The sequence below is a fragment of the Hordeum vulgare genome, chromosome 5H, assembly GCF_904849725.1.
Source record: "Hordeum vulgare subsp. vulgare chromosome 5H, MorexV3_pseudomolecules_assembly, whole genome shotgun sequence".
NCBI classification, from domain to species: domain Eukaryota; kingdom Viridiplantae; phylum Streptophyta; class Magnoliopsida; order Poales; family Poaceae; genus Hordeum; species Hordeum vulgare.
Window position 1 is genome coordinate 245776673 of NC_058522.1, and position 17405 is coordinate 245794077.

Sequence of the window (17405 nt, forward strand, 5' to 3'; positions counted from 1 at the left end):
CACCAATTGAAGTGGAAGCTGATGATGATGATCATTGAGCTTCGAATCAAGTTACTACAAACCTCGTAGGTCGACAAGGTCGCGTACTGCTGCAGAGTAGTACGGTAACCCTGTCTTGGAGGTCATGTTGTTGAGCAACAGTGAACCTACGAGTTATGGAGAAAGCGATGGTGGGCCCAGATTCTGACAAATGGCTGGAAGCCAAGAAATCCGAGAGAGGATCCATGTATGAAAACAAAGTGTAGACTTTGAAAGAACTACTTGATGGTCATAAGACTGTTGAGTAAAGATGGATCTTTAAAAGAAGACAGACGATGATGGTGATAAGTCACTATTAAGAAAAAGCTCGACTTGTCGCAAAGATGTTTTCGACAAGATCAAACAGTTGACTATGATGAGACTTTCTCACTCGTAGCGATGCTAAAGGTCTGTTAGAATTATGTTAGTTGTTGATGCATTATTTATGAAATATTGCACGTAGGATGTCAAAACATTGTTTTCTCGACGGTTTCCTTGAGAAAACATTGTATGTGATACAACCAGAAGGTTTTGTCGATCCTAAAGATACTAGCAAGTATGCAAGCTCCAGTGATCCTTCAATGGACTGGTGCAAGCATCTCGGAGTTGGAATATACACTTTGATGAGATGATCAAATATTTTGGGTTTGTACAAGGTTTATGAGAAACTTGTATTTCCAAAGAAGTGAGTGGGAGCACTATAGAATTTCTGATAAGTATATGTGGTTGACATATTGTGGATCAGATGTAATGTAGAATTTCTGTAAAGCATACAAGGTTGTTTGAAAGGAATTTTCAAAGGAATACCTGGATTGAGCTACTTGAACGTTGAGCATCAAAGATCTATGGAGATAGATCGAAAGCGCTTAATGGAAGTTTCATAAAGAAGCATTCCTTGACAAGTTTTGAAGGAGTTCAAAATAGATCAGCAAAGAAGGAGTTCTTGGTTGCGTTGTAAGGTGTGAATTTGCGTAAGACTCAAAACCTGACCACGGCAGAATAAAGAGAATAGACGAAGGTCGTGTTCTATGCCTTAGCCGTAGAATCTAAAGTATGCCATGCTGTGTACCGCACCCGATGTGTGCCTTGACTCAAAGTATGTTGAGAGGTACAGAGAGTGATCCATGATTGAATCACTAGCAGCGATCGAAATTTATCCTTAGTAACTAATGGGCTAAGGAATTTTTCTCGATTATGGAGGTGGTTAAAGAGTTTGTCGTAAAGGGTTACGTCAATGCAAGCTTTGACACTAATCCGAATAACTATGAGTAGTGAAACGGATTCGTATAGTAGAGTAGATATTTGGAGCATTTCCGAATAGCACGTAGTAGCAGCATCTATAAGATGACATAAAGATTTGTAAAGAACGCACGGATCTGAAAGTTTCAGAACCGTTGACTAAAACCTCTCTCACGAGCAAGATGTGATCAGACCCCATAACTATATGGGTGTTGGATTCGTTGGAATCACATGGTGATGTGAACTAGATTATTGACTCTAGTGCAAGTGGGAGACTGTTGGAAATATGCCCTAGAGGCAATAATAAATTAGTTATTATTATATTTCTTAGTTCATGATAATCGTTTATTATCCATGCTATAATTGTATTGATTGGAAACACAATACTTGTGTGGATACATAGACAAAACACTGTCCCTAGTAAGCCTCTAGTTGACTAGCTCGTTAATCAAAGATGGTCAAGGTTTCCTGGCCATAGGCAAGTGTTGTCACTTGATAACGGGATCACATCATTAGGAGAATCATGTGATGGACTAGACCCAAACTAATAGACGTAGCATGTTGATCGTGTCATTTTGTTGCTACTGTTTTCTGCGTGTCAAGTATTTATTCCTATGACCATGAGATCATATAACTCACTGACACCGGAGGAATGCTTTGTGTGTATCAAACGTCGCAACATAACTGGGTGACTATAAAGATGCTCTACAGGTATCTCCGAAGGTGTTAGTTGAGTTAGTATGGATCAAGACTGGGATTTGTCACTCCGTGTGAACGGAGAGGTATCTTGGGGCCCACTCGGTAATACAACATCACACACAAGCCTTGCAAGCAATGTAACTTAGTGTAAGTTGCGGGATCTTGTATTACGGAACGAGTAAAGAGACTTGCCAGTAAACGAGATTGAAATAGGTATACGGATACTGACGATCGAATCTCGGGCAAGTAACATACCGAAGGACAAAGGGAATGACATACGGGATTATATGAATCCTTGGCACTGAGGTTCAAACGATAAGATCTTCGTAGAATATGTAGGACCCAATATGGGCATCCAGGTCCCGCTATTGGATATTGACCGAGGAGTCTCTCGGGTCATGTCTACATAGTTCTCGAACCCGCGGGGTCTGCACACTTAAGGTTCGACGTTGTTTTATGCGTATTTGAGTTATATGGTTGGTTACCGAATGTTGTTCGGAGTCCCGGATGAGATCACGGACGTCACGAGGGTTTCCGGAATGGTCCGGAAACGAAGATTGATATATAGGATGACCTCATTTGGTTACCGGAAGGTTTTCGTGCATTACCGGAAAAAGTTTCGGGCTCATCGGTAGTGTACCGAGAGTGCCGGGAGGGGTGCCGGGGACCATCGGGAGGGGTGTCACGCCCCAAGGGGTCTCATGGGCTATGGGAAGAGATAAACCAGCCCCTAGTGGGCTGGAATAAGTTCCCACTAAGGCCCATAAGGTTTGAGAAGGAAAAAACACAAGGTGGAAAGAGTTTCCAAGTGGGAAGGTGGAATCCTACTCCAAGTAGGATTGGAGTAGGACTCCTCCACCTCCAATTTCGGCCAAACCTTTAGGTTTTGAGGCTGCCTCCTCCCCTCCCTCCCACCTATATATACGGAGGTTTTAGGGCTGATTTGAGACGACTTTCTCACGGCTGCCCGACCACATACCTCCATAGTTTTTCCTCTAGATCGCGTTTCTGCGGAGCTCGGGCGGAGCCCTGCTGAGACAAGATCATCACCAACCTCCGGAGCGCCGTCACGCTGCCGGAGAACTCTTCTACCTCTCCGTCTCTCTTGCTGGATCAAGAAGGCCGAGATCATCGTCGAGTTGTACGTGTGCTGAACGCGGAGGTGCCGTCCGTTCGGTACTAGATCGTGGGACTGATCGCGGGATTGTTCGCGGGGCGGATCGAGGGACGTGAGGACGTTCCACTACATCAACCGCGTTCACTAACGCTTCTGCTGTACGATCTACAAGGGTACGTAGATCACTCATCCCCTCTCGTAGATGGACATCACCATGATAGGTCTTCGTGCGCGTAGGAAATTTTTGTTTCCCATGCGACGTTCCCCAACAAATGCCTAGTTGATTAAATTAAGAGTGATGAGATCTCCCGCATTTCCACTACTAAAACCTCAAGTTGTCTGTAACCGGGGACATGGCTAATCGATTAGATTGACACTCTGTAGAGGTTGCGCACTTATCTCCACAAGACTCGTGTGACGCCCTCGATTTGATCGTACGCTAACCATAGACGCAAATGCGTACAACCAAGCTCAAGAACTCATGGGAAGATATCACTACACAACTCTAGATACAAATAAAAACATACAAGCTTCATATTACAAGCCAGGGGCCTCGTGGGCTAGAATACAGAAGCTCGATAAACACACGAGCCAGCGGAAGCAACAAATATCTGAGTACAGACATTAAACATGAGGTGCCTTAGAGAAGGTTAGCACAAAAGATACAACGATTGAACGAGGTGAGGCCTCCTGCCTGGGAACCTCCTAAACTACTCCTGGTCTTCAGCGGCCTCCACATAGTAGTAGGCACCGTCAGGGTAGCAATCGTCACCGACGGGATACTCCATCTCCTGGGCTCCATCGTCTGGTCACGGCAATGTGTCAAGGGGACAAAGGGGGAGCAAAGCAACGGTGAGTACTCATCCAAAGTACTCGCAAGACTAACATCAGAACTATGCTAAGTTTACATCAGTATCAAAGGAAGGGGTTTATATGTGGGCTGACTGCAGCAATGCGAGAATAGAGAGAGAAGGCCTAGTCCTATCGAAGACTAGCATCTTCAGGGGTCTTGCATCAATAGACGAGAGTAGAACAGGTAACACAATTAATAGTCATATTGTTGCAGCAATAATAAAATGAGGTCCCTCCCAGAGATTCTTCCTCAACAACCTGCGAGGAAGCAATCCCAAAGCAACATTCCAGTTAATTAATAGTTGTAGTTGTATAAGATTGAGGCACAACTCCAAGTCGTCCTGTAACTGTGGACACGACTATTCGAATAGATAAGTTCTTCCCTGCAGGGGTGCACAACATATTCCCCGTCACGCTCGACAAAACTCTGGCCGGGCACACTTTTCTGGGTCACGCCCGGCCTTGGAATATTGACACGTCGCAGCCCCACCTAGACTCAACAGAGAGGCCAGCCCGCCGGTCTAAACCCTAAGCACGCAGGGGTCATGGACCCATCACCCTTTGCACTCCTGCATGATGCGTGGGCGGCCGAGGTCAGTCCTAGCACCCCTTATTACAAGAGCGATGCATATCCGGACCACTCAGGCGAGCGCCACTCAATTGGTGACGTCTGAAGAGGTACGGTTGATACCACGATGCCGAGTGCCCATAACTTCTCCCACGTTAGTGCGTAATAAGGTCTCCGACCAACCCAGATCAAATACCCAAATCCATTAACATCTTAATTAACTCATCGACACATCCACGCGGGAATCCACCCACCTAACATTTATTCAACAATGCTCTCAGTAACACGGTCAAGTAAATGTGTGGTTGTAACATCAAGGGGATCCGAGGCATCACCCTCGTTGGATTCTGAATGATGTATCCGTCAAGGTGGACTTAGAGGAATCACCCTCGAGGGTCTCATACTTGAGGGGTTGCACGACAGAGTCATCGTCGGGAGTGGTGAAGGAGGAATCACCCTCGATAACCACGGCCGACTAGCTACACTACAGAGGTATCATCATGAGTACTTGGCGAGGTGTCACCCTCGGTACCCGATAGTAGCTCTGCAGCGTCGTATAGCTAAGGGGTGTAAGTGTTGTGTCGGGTCTTGGCTCGTCGATGAGGGATTGAGACTTGGTGAAAAAGCGGGGGCAACTGGACTAAGGGTCAGAGGGGATAACTGCTCCACCTATAATAAACAGTTTTAAGGTGTAGTAATGAAAGTAGCAGTTCATCAAAATTAGGCTATGCATTAGATATAGGAGTTAACTACAATAGTAGCAAAATTCTAATGCAAGCATGGGGGAGAAAGAAATGGGCGATATAGGAATGATCGAGGGGGTTTGCTTGCCTTGTTGCTCTGTGGCAAAGGGCTGATCATCAAGGGCGTAGTCGTACTCGGCAACAGCGTCACTCTCGGAGCCTACTGGAGAGAAGAGGGGGAAGAAACAATAAATACAAGCAAACAGATGCAGCACGATGCATGACATGGCAATACTCAGTGCTAGGGGTGGTCTAACGCAGTACTAAACGTTACAGACGAAGCGGGAAAATATCTCACGATATTTCCCGGGTCTTCGGATTTATTGGACAAAATATCCAAAGGGGGAAAGTTCCATGTTCATCAGGCTAGAGGCATGTGACAGATGAACGGGTAGCATAATTGGACTCATGGGATTTTTCTGACCAACTTTCATATATAAATTATTTTCATCCGACTTACGGTTTATTTTCTATTATTTTCAAAGTTTTAAATATTTTTTCAAATTTCCTGTAATTATTATTATTAAAAAATATGAAGTATGTGGTATGTGCACCCGGTCCAGTGCACCCACAGAGGTACCAAAGACTGACCGGTGGGGCCACTCAACTACTGACGCATGAGTTGACTGGTCAATAGTTGACTGGTCAACGGGCCCAGCGGGACCCATGTGTCAAGGTCACAAAGGAGGATATCCAATTGACCCTGGTGTTATTTTGCCTAACGTAATGGCCTCGGGCCCATCTGTCAGTGCGGGATTAGCCCTGTGGTTAGGTGGCTAATGGTTGGGCCCCACTGGTGAGCGACACACCGACGTTTTGAACGCGGTGGCGCACCGGCGGCAGCCACAACAACGACGGCGAGGCTCGGAAATCGTCTACGGTGGACCAAATCACGTGATTCTTGATGCGTTCGCGAGCTGGTGCTCTCGCCGATCCATTTCGGCCATGTGGAGGAGTTGGGGTGACCTGTGGCATCGTCGACGCCATGTTTGGCGGACGATGGTTCGGGCGAGTGGCGAGACAACAGCTATAGCGCGTGGGTGTCGTATCTACTGCTTGGGACCGACGCAGAGGAGCCCCTGGAGCATGCAAGTTGCACGCAGGGGATGCCAAAGGCATGCACGGCACGAGCACATCCGGAATGGAGGACGGTAGAGCTCGGTCACGGTGGCGGCTAGCTACAGGGGCTACGGGAGGGCAAAGAGGGAGAGAAAGACGCAGGGGGTCTCACTAACGTTGACAGGAAGGCCCAGTGAACGAGCTCGGAGAGAAGGGATTGACGGCGTTGAGCTCTCGGGTCCGAGGTTGAAGAACAGGAACGGGGCAAAGCTGCGTCGTGCTCCGGTTCGATCCAGAGCTCAAGGAGGTCGAGGCAGGCCCTGCGGTGCTCCTGGACTTGACGGAGAGGGACAAGGAGGACGATAGCCACGGCGGAGGGAGGCGGATGAGGGGCCGGCTGTGGAGGTGCTCGGCCGAAGGGCGGAGCGCATATGGCTGGGGGCCCTAGTGGGTGTGGGGTCTAAGGGTGGTTCGGGGGTTGCTTCGGTGGTGGGCGCTGGGGTGAGTGAGCGGGCAAGGAGGGCTCGCTCGTGGGGGCTTCGGTGGGACTAGTAGCGATGGGCGTTACGAGGGGAGGGGCTCGTGAGCGAGCGAGGGAGGTAACGAGGGGTGAGAACGAGGGCGGGGCTCTGGTGGGTGGCGCTAGGGAGGGCTCGAGGGGCAGAGAGGATCCCCTCATGGGCTGTGGCGGCTCGGTGGGGAGGGAGTGAGGCTGGGGGAGCTGGTTAGGTTTAGGTGGGGGGTTTTATACCCCCCAAGGCTAGTGGGTTGGTTGTGGCTGGCTAGGTGGTTTTATTTTCTTTTTCTTTTTTTAATTTTTTTATCCACTTTCCTTTTTTCTTTTCTTTTTAAAACAAGAGTATTTTAGTGTTATACAATATATAACTTGCACCATTAATTATAATGCATTAATAGGCCTCAAAAGAAGGTTTGTGATTTAATTGAAGCAGTTGGGAATTGATATAACTTATAAGCACTGAAAATATTGTTTAGGCCTCTGTTTTAATTATTTTGAGGCACTTAGACACTCTCAAAAATGTTGGTTTCAATATTGACAAACACTTCATGAATATTTACAACCCAAACAACATTTTTATTTTATAGTTTGAAGTCATAATTTATTTAATTTAAACTTTAATTTGAATTTAGTTTTGGGTTTTCTCAAGAGGCAATGTGGCTCAGCTAGTCTTGATGACATGGCACCATTAGCGTGTGATTACTGTAGCTCGACTACCGAGGCGTCACAACTCTCCAGCAATAAAAGAAATTCTCGTCCCGACAATTAAGAGGTAGTGGCAAGGGGGAAACGCTTGGTAACGAAAATCTAACGAGTCTTCTTGGTCTTGTTTGCTCTTCCCAAAGAAATTATCCCATTCGTTGAAGTCTTTGATTCTCTGACCTAAGTCATCCTGATGAATTTGTTATCCTTCCTTCGAGATCTTCATCATCCTACGAATGCGATAACAAGGGGAAACTTTGGGAAAACATAGCTACACAAAGTAGGACATCTGACGGCAAACTCATGAAAGTAGACATGAAGTATTACTCAAGTTGTAACTCACAGAATTCATTGGGAATACAACATGATGGTACAGAGGTTTCAAACGCCTAGGCAATCGTTTAATGCCTAAACACATATGAGAGGGGTGTTTTAGAGCAAAGAATATAAATATTGCTTCTGATACTGACTAGATAGTCCCATTGGACGGTGGCTCGGGGATTTCACATGAAGCCAGGTGTAGAGGATACTTCGAAGTCAAAGGTGTACAAGAGAGTCAGGTTTCAATCCTGTGGAACTTTAGGTTATGGGTACACCATGTGGGCCAAGAGTGTGGAACTTTGGGTTACGGGTCCATCATGTGGCCAAGAGTAGGCACAGCGGCGACATCTTATATGGTCTTGGTAACAAGAGATGTCAGAGGATAGCCTGTCAGTTATGTTGGCAACCACGTCGGTACCAAGGGCGGGGGACAAATATAACCATTTTCTTGCTCGTTGGAACGTGGCGGACCAATAGGCAAAGTTCTCGTCCACTCGCGGCTACCGGAATGATATCCACAATAGTAACAGGGTCTTACTGACAGAGTTGTATACCGAGGTTGTTACCTAAGCAGGGAATGAACACTGCTTAGATAAGTTATGCCACACGAAAAGTCAAACAGACCAATGGAAAGGAAACTGTGTTCACACACAAGTTTTAGAGTACCATTCCCGAGGAAAATATAGAGTATGGTATACATGATAGGTCATCAAGTACATAACCATTTTGATAAAAGGGCAAGAAGAATCATGATGTTTACCCATACCCTACGGTTTGGATAATTGATCAGGACCAGTTTAGCATTACGCTTCCAATGTTCCTGTTGAAATTTGAAGTGCCACCTCCGTCCTTCGATCTAGCATCGATATGGTCATCAGATAAAGGTCGGACATTGGGCACACAAAGGATCCATCTGGAACAACTTATAAAATAATTCATGCGATTTCCTCATGGAGGAATGGTTAACCTTACATATGAAATTAGTTATAACACTAGGTCCTTCAGCCTGTTGTGCCAGCCAAGACATCACTGTACCGGGTATAAAGACCAAAGTTATAATTATTGGGAAATGTTCCAACCATCATATGTGCCCGAGAGTCAGATCTGATAGGTGTCAGGACACCTCAGGCTCGGGATTCCTGTGAGGAAAAGGGGACCACCAAAAACAGATGAGATGATTTTGCAAGATTCTCGGTATATGAACTACGGAAGCAAGTATCGGATCAAGAGTTCGGATTGTAACACACATGAACACAATGTCAAGACATTCGTACCCACGTGGAATTCTTACAACACAATGCAACAGAGTTCATATTTGAGAACCATCATCGAGGATATCAAGGCCCTTGTGCAAGCCTCGACTAGCTCCTATGATGGAACCTAATTTTCTTGATCAAATCAGAAAGTGGCCTTGGGTGGTAGGAGGAAGTTATATGAAGTGAAGATAGCAAATCTTCAAAACATATAACACTTCGCACATGCATGAATGATTTGGGATGGCCAGAGAGGAAGTGTAACAAAACTTTCTTGTATTCACGGCGGTAAGAATGCACATGAACTTTGGGAAAACATTTCTGCTGTCAAAATATTCTTCGTGATCTAGGCACAAAGATAATGCTTTCAAGAGCTTCATCGTCAAACAAGGAGAAAGTTGACGGTGTGACCGATGGGCTCAGCAACAATCCCTCAAGAATTCCATAGGAGATGAATTACCAAAATTATAAGGAAAAGGAGATAGCATTTGTCAACTCAAATTATATAATGGCCTATGCTCGAGGAAACATCAACAATTAAACATTGACTGGAGGGTGCATTCGGAAATATGGGCTGAGTAGCACGACCAATGCTAAAATGATGAGTCAACAATCAACACACTAAGAATGAAGCAATTAGTTATTAACTCGGAAGCAATAGGGCTTCTAGAAGTATTGGGATCACACATCAAAGTTCACTTGTTGGTATTCCGGTTTGAAACAACACGGGACCAAGAAATGAATGGTGATGGCGAGAAGTATTACTATGTCAAGAATTCTTAAGACGTGTGCAATCCTCACGACATTCTTGATATAAAAGATAGTAATACTCCAAGGTAGAAGATAACATAGGGTGAATAGCAAGGAACTTAAGGGACAACACAAAACATGATCAAGTTTGTGTTAGAGGGAAAGAAAAAAGGTTTCCCGATGATAACACCAATCATCGAGAGGCAAGGATAGTCCTTATCATCAAGAATCTGATTGATACCCTCGAAGAGTTCAGAATGCTGATGATTGATCACGACACATTTGTTCAGAAGTTTCATGAAGATGTAATCGTTCAGCGATGACATCAAGAAGGGAATGATGTCGCGAAAGGTTGTCGAAATCTTAGATAAGACCGCTAGCTCTGAATCAAGATTGCCTTTCAAGACAACCAACATGATATTGAAAGCCCGATGTAAGCTTAACGCACAGTCGGAAATGTGCTCTAGGGATGGAGGACATAGATAGCATGGTGAAGCTTTAGCATGATGATGATGATGTAGCTTAACAGCTTGGAATGACCTGATCAAGTACAAAGTCGTAAACAAGGAAGATTACTAAAAGTTGTTGAATTGCAATGCATACTCAGTTCAGTTATCGATGTACTTGTGTGTCCAATGACTCAAAACACGAGGAAACTAGAATCAGTGAAATGTCATAGTTGATGAGGAGCTCATAAGAAGTTATATAGCTCCATGATATTTTCGAGATACCAGGGACAATACTCAGAGGTAGATCAGAGTAGAGGTTAGACTAATGTATTGATCTATGGAAGGCAAGCACTTTAACTTGTCTACATATGAGATCAAAGGAGAACAATCATGGTCGGAACCACGGTTGCAAAGTACCAAACCGCAGACGCCAGATCAAATCAGATAATGAATGATTATGGATACGAGAAGCTTCTATGATAGGATCAACGTCGTCTCCATCGGCATAAACACAAGTTCAAGGTCGACTCCCACTTCATCAATGCATCACCTGCCATTTACTCCTCACCTTTGATGAAGTTGTAAATTTGAAGGATTATCTGGCAAAACACCAGAAGAGTAAGTCTCGTGAAAACTCTTCAGGTAATATTGATTTAGGAAGGCATAGGTTCAACCCATCGGGGCCTCTTAGGAACATATACCGCGAAATTCAAGATTAATTAACACATCTTGAAAAGCATGGCTGACAAGGGCATAGAATACAACTCATCAGAAGGAGAAGACAAAATTTACCAATGGCATTATGTATCAAGGGAACAATATCACAAGATTTTTTTGAATGTAAAGGATGATGTCGGATAATAACCCAGCAATGAGTCTGGCAGTGCACAAAGGACCTGATGTGAGTATCGGTACTCAATCACAGGGAGATAGGATGCAATGCACCGGGTTATAGAACATCTGAAAAATATCGATACTTAATTACCAAAGGAATTAGGATTTCCAGGTTGGTGTATCATAATCATATGCTCCAATCAAATACAAGTAAGTTGAATGGACTTAGATGGACAACCAACCAAAGTTGATTCGCCGAGAACCAGCTCATGTCTAGAAGGAGGTCTGAGCCGGAAAGATAATTTTATGAGAATCAATAGATGATTGTGTGCATTCACACAACGGTAGAATCAATAAGATCACAGGAAAATCAAAAAGGATTTTAATGAATGTGGCTAGACATATGGATTTAACCATAATGCAAGCATGTGATAAAGGTCAAGAGCAATAGGCTACTGCGGATTCCGAAAGGTCGAATAGCAATTCGAAGAACTTTCGAAACGAATGACAACTGATGATGGACAAATCCGCGATAAGATAATTCGTTGCATCTCGTAGAACAAGAGGAATTGGAAAAGTAAGTATGAACAACATTTGTATTGAGTCATCCACAAGGGTTGATGGAGGAAGGGAAATCGCAGAAGCGATGAGCACCAGCTTCCGAGAGTACATCGGAGAGTATCTTCGGTGTCTTTCGAGGAATCAAGCCATCGTCTGGAATTGCGGGGCTCTACAGGAGGAAGTATTTACAAGAACATAGAGTTAGAGTTTGAAAAAACTTTTAATCCGAATGAGAAAAGACAGTAGAACCCAGAGTATAGAAAAGGAGTAAAAGATACTAATACCACCCGATTGAGTGTAGGTCCGTAAGCCACATCATCAAAGTTAGTTAGTTTTTCAAGTACTGGACACAACTTCGGCCAAGGAGTTGGAAAGAGGGCTACCTATAGGCAGTCGGCTCGGATACCAACTTGTGACGCCCTCGATTTGATTGTACGCTAACCATAGACGCAAATGTGTACGACCAAGCTCAAGGACTCACGGGAAGATATCACAACACAACTCTAGACACAAATAAAAACATACAAGCTTCATATTACAAGCCAGGGGCCTCGAGGGCTAGAATACAGAATCTCGATAAACGCACGAGTCAGCACAAGCAACAAATATATGAGTACAGACATTAAACATGAGGTGAGTTAGAGAAGGTTAGCACAAAAGATACAGCGATTGAATGAGGCGAGGCCTCCTGCTTGGGAACCACCTAAACTACTCCTGGTCTTCAGCAACCTCCACATAGTACTAGGCACTATTAGGGTAGCAGTCGTTGCCGGCGGGATACTCCATCTCCTCGGCTCCATCATCTGGTCACGGCAACGGGTCAAGGGGACAAAGGGGGTGATCGAGTGTAAGTACAGTGGGGTTTTATGCCTAAACTATGGGTTGTCGTGTTCTCCACATGGACTAGGCAAATTAGCGACTATGCTCGGCTAAATCTAGGTAACAAAATATTTGGAATGATTGCGGGGAAATAAACCTAAATTTATCTAAGATCGTTCCAGAAAATCGTCGATGAAGAAAATGCAAAACAAACAAAAGGGAGGTTCATATTTTACTCACTTTCTTTTGGTATTTTCATTTTAATAGAGAAATAAAATGCAAACACAAGCAAACATCGATGAATTGAAAAGACATGAACACATATATAACTATCTAGCATTTAACAGAGGAAGGAAACTGAATTATGTGACAGGAAATAGATGATTCACATCACAAACACACACATACTATATATACATATATCACACAAACTTGATCTAACACGTAGACTATAAAATGGAACAAGTTCACAAGATTGAACACAAACACAAGCTTGCAGATTACTAACTCACAAAGCAAAATCACATAGACCAAACATTATAGATAGCAACTAGGCATAACATGTCACAACACACAAGATGTAACATGATATTACAAGTACGAAACTGAACCAAATCTGAATATTACATAATTCTGAACATCACACTTCTCAGGTTTACAGAAATTTGAGAGCGAGGGAGATAAATAATAGCAGCAACTAGTTGAAGGAAAAGAAGAGATTCGGGTTAGGAGCAACAGTAGTATCAGTTTGGAGAGCGAGGAGCAGCAGCTCAAGGAAGAAGGGGCAGCAACAGATCATGGGAAAAGGAGCAGCAGCAGAGACGAGAGTAGGGAGGAGCAGCAGCAGATACGAGGGGAGAGGGAGCAACAGCAGATACGAGGGGAGAGGGAGCAGCAGCAGATCCAACAGGGACGTGGGGAGAGGGAGCAGCTAGGGGCGCTGGAGAGAGGAGCAGCGGCAGGGGATGGGGATCAGACGACGGGCTGGAGTGGATGGTGGTGCTGGAGTGGATGGATGGTTGGGTGGCGCGCTTGCGGTGGCACGGTAGACGAATGGATGGAGATGGTGGTACAGGGTGGTGCGGTTGGTGCACCTACCATGCCGGCCTGGCCGTGGCGGTGGCTGGAGGTGGGGAAGGAGGCTTGAGGGAAGAAGAAGATTGAGGTAAGAGTCCCGAAGGGGATCGAAGGCTTCTCTAGGGATTTTGACCCCTCACGGCTGATTTCCTCCTTTGCAATTTGGCCCCTCTACTTTTCTTCTTTCTGCACAAGTTGATCCTCCGCTTCTTTAGTTTGACCCCTCGGTCTCTTCTTTCCTTCACGGTTCCAAACCTTGAAGTTTATAGTGCCTTAGCGCACTTTTCTGCAAAATAAACAAGTGATGAGTAAATGATCTTTTATATGATTTTCATTCATATATGTCATATTTCATAGCAAGAATAGACGAATATATCACAACAGATGCTATATTTGAGTGAAAAAATATATATGTGAAATGTACTTATCAAGTTCCCCCACACTTAAATATTTACTTGTCCTCAAGTAAAGGCATATGACAGAGCAAGATAGTGAACAGTAAACTGACTAAAGAATGTCCAAGTGAAGTAGATATGTAAACAATGCATGCTTTGAAAGTTGCTAGTGAAAAATAATGGTTAGGGGTGCTATAAACAATAGGGTACTAGTAGACTTGACCATTTTAATCTTTTACAATGATAGACGAAGATCAACAAGTTTAAATGATGATTGTGCCAAAAGGTTCCTAAAGAGAGCATGATCCCGAGAACAAGAACTTAAACTTGTGATGAGATCACTTATTTACAAAAATAAAGCAATGTGGTTAAACCACTTATTGAATTTGAAGGAAGCGATGACAATATGTTATTGGTCTAACGAAAGGAACATACCACCGATCTCGAGAACATGGTATACACCTGGCTCTACCAATTATTAGTTTTTTTGTTTGTCTCCCCAAAGGAACATACCACCGATCCAGAGAACATGGTATACACCTGGTTCAACAATTACATTTTTTTATACTTAACTCCTATCTCACCCAACCAGATTTCACAAGCCACCGATCCAGGGAATATGGCATGCTACTGTTAGGTAGATCAGATAATTATACATTACATTTTTTTTCAAACGAACAAAAACAAGAATCATCACTCATTAATGTGTGGTTCACATGCTACCGATCCAGGGAACATAGCATGCTAATCCATAGTGGTCAAGTAATTGCTCTAAATGGGAACACATTTGGCACAAATTCAACATCTAAACATAGTGATCTAGTTGTATCAAGGTAAAAGCAAAAAATGGTGGAGTTTACTAGTGCTCTAGGGATTTGAGCACTCGAAACAAATGACTTTCACTACTTTCAGCAAAGCAAGCATTGTATAGATCACTAGTTTATGAGGCATTCAGAAATCAGTTCACAAATTCATATCAAGCATAATATGACATAAGTAAATTTCAGGATGACACAATTAACAAATGTCACAAGAAACCCAAATATCAAATGATTTCAGCATGTATCAATGTATGATTATTTCAGAATGGATCATGAAATAGCTCACCGGTCTTGGATGATGTAGCACCCTCTCGATCATCTCACCAACTGCAGCTCTTCTCCTCTTGCTTATCTCATGCCCGCTCCAACTTCACTCTTCTTCGTGTGTGTCCCTTGCTTCTCCTATTCACCATGCTTTGAATCCACCAGGGTACCAAGGAATGTCACCTTGAACATGGTCACCATGTAGTAGATCGTGCACAAGCAAAAACCTGAAACAACACTCAACAACAGAGACAATGCAAGCGGTTGGTACAATGCCCTCTAAATCATCAATAGAGTGCCCAATTATATATCTATAGCAATAAAGCACATGCTTAGGATACTAGGAATCAGCAAACTTAATACTAGCATGGTGATGATATTTATCATTAAGCATAGGTCTAGCATGAGGAGAATAAGTATGATCAATAGAAATATGAGCAATGTCACTAACAGGTTGAGTATCATCATCTCCAAGCCAATAATGTTTCAAGTCTACCTTCACTGATGGTGTCATGAAATGCAAGGTAGAAGCAAATAAACCATAAGGACGCATATCATCAAGAGGATTAGATAAAAATGTTACATCACAATCTTGTATGACGATTGGCAAATGAATCTCTAGTTCTTCATCTTCAAGTACAACAACTTCTTTTACTTCTTCAGGAGTGAGAGATGATGGTTCTTCTACTTGATCACTTGGGCGAGCTCTAGATCATCTTGTGCATTGGCTTCAAATACATCTTCAATCTGAGGTCTCTCTTCCTCTTGGCGTATGCTATCTTGCTCAACTGAATGTGAATTCCACCAACACTCAGCTCAAGTAGTGATGAGATAGTACCTCCAGCATTGATATTCCTCTCAATCTTCCTCACTTCTTCCACTAGCTATTTCCCACTCTTGATCTTCTTAATTTCCTCTAGTATAACCTTCATAATAGGATCATCCTGAGCGCTCCAAGTGAGCTCGAGGCTAAGAAGTGTGAGCTTCTCTATGTCGTCAAAATCATCTTGAGTAGGCACTTGCATTGGATACTCAACATGTGCTGGAGGTGTTGGCTCACCAAATGGAGAACCATTTAACTACATTGGACACATCTCTTGATGTTGAGGTATATGAGTAGGAGCTGAATAGAGTTGTTGTGGTGCATAGTTGTGGCTCTCATGTTCATACCTAAATCCCTGCATATGATTTCTTGAAGCAAATGGTGAGATCTCAGGGTTGTTGCTCCTATATGACATATTCTGGTTTTCAGGCCACCCATGTGAGTAATTGTTGTGGTATGAGCTATGTTGTGGGGCGAAGCTCATGCCAAAACAATCTGGAGGGTAAGAGTAACCACGCTGACATTCAGCGGGTGAATGGCCCTAAAATCCACAAATATAGCATGTAGGAGCAGCATAAGGATGGCCTAAATAATAACGATCATAACAACTAGGTGCATTCTCAACATTTGTACCTCGCTGATAAGCTAATTCATCTAATTGATGGGAAATCTTACTTATCAGGTCTTGAACACTTTCGGTGCTATTGGTGCTATTGCTCACATAAGCATGATGATCGGAGTAGAATGCCATTTCCAAGAAGATTGTTCTAACCTGCAGAAAGGAAAAAGAAATAAAGCGGAAATATACTAGAACAGGGGTTAGTTGTGAAAGATATATCACATAAAAACGTCACAAAAAGAAAACAAGAAAAACCTAGTCTATAGCCTAACACAATAGCTCGATGCTAGTCCCCGACAACGGTGCCAAAATGATCGAGTGTAAGTACAGTGAGGTTTTACGCCCAAACTGTGGGTTGTCGTGTTCTCCACAGGGACTGGGCAAATCAGCGAGTATGCTGGGCTAAATCTAGGTAACAAAATATTTGGAATGATTGCGGGGAAATAAACCTAAATTTATCTAAGATCGTTCCGGAAAATCGTCGATCAAGAAAATGCAAAACAAGCAAAATGGAGGTTCAGACTTTACTCACTTTTTTGGTATTTTCATTTTAATAGAGAAATAAAATGCTAACACAAGCAAACATCGATGAATTAAAAACACATGAACACATATATAACTATCTAGCATCTAACAAAGGAAGGAAACTGAATTATGTGACAGCAAATAGATGATTCACATCACAAACACACGCAAACTATATATATATATATATATATATATATATATATATATATATATATATATATATATATATATATATATATATATATCACACGAACTTGATCTAACACGTGGACTATAAAATGGAACAAGTTCACAAGATTGAACACAAACACAAGCTTGCAGATTACTAACTCACAAAGCAAAATCACATAGACCAAACATTATACATAGCAACTAGG

At 43.3% G+C, this 17405-nt stretch overlaps 1 long non-coding RNA gene across 1 annotated transcript; it reads right to left on the reverse strand.

Annotated features, from left to right (window-relative positions):
• Positions 1–13022: 13022 nt before the first annotated feature.
• Positions 13023–17183, reverse strand: LOC123400216. The gene is made up of 3 exons (XR_006610512.1): positions 15642–17183; positions 15081–15285; positions 13023–13864 (listed from the first exon to the last, which is right to left on the reverse strand). It is a non-coding gene; the product is annotated as an uncharacterized LOC123400216 (long non-coding RNA).
• Positions 17184–17405: the final 222 nt, after the last annotated feature.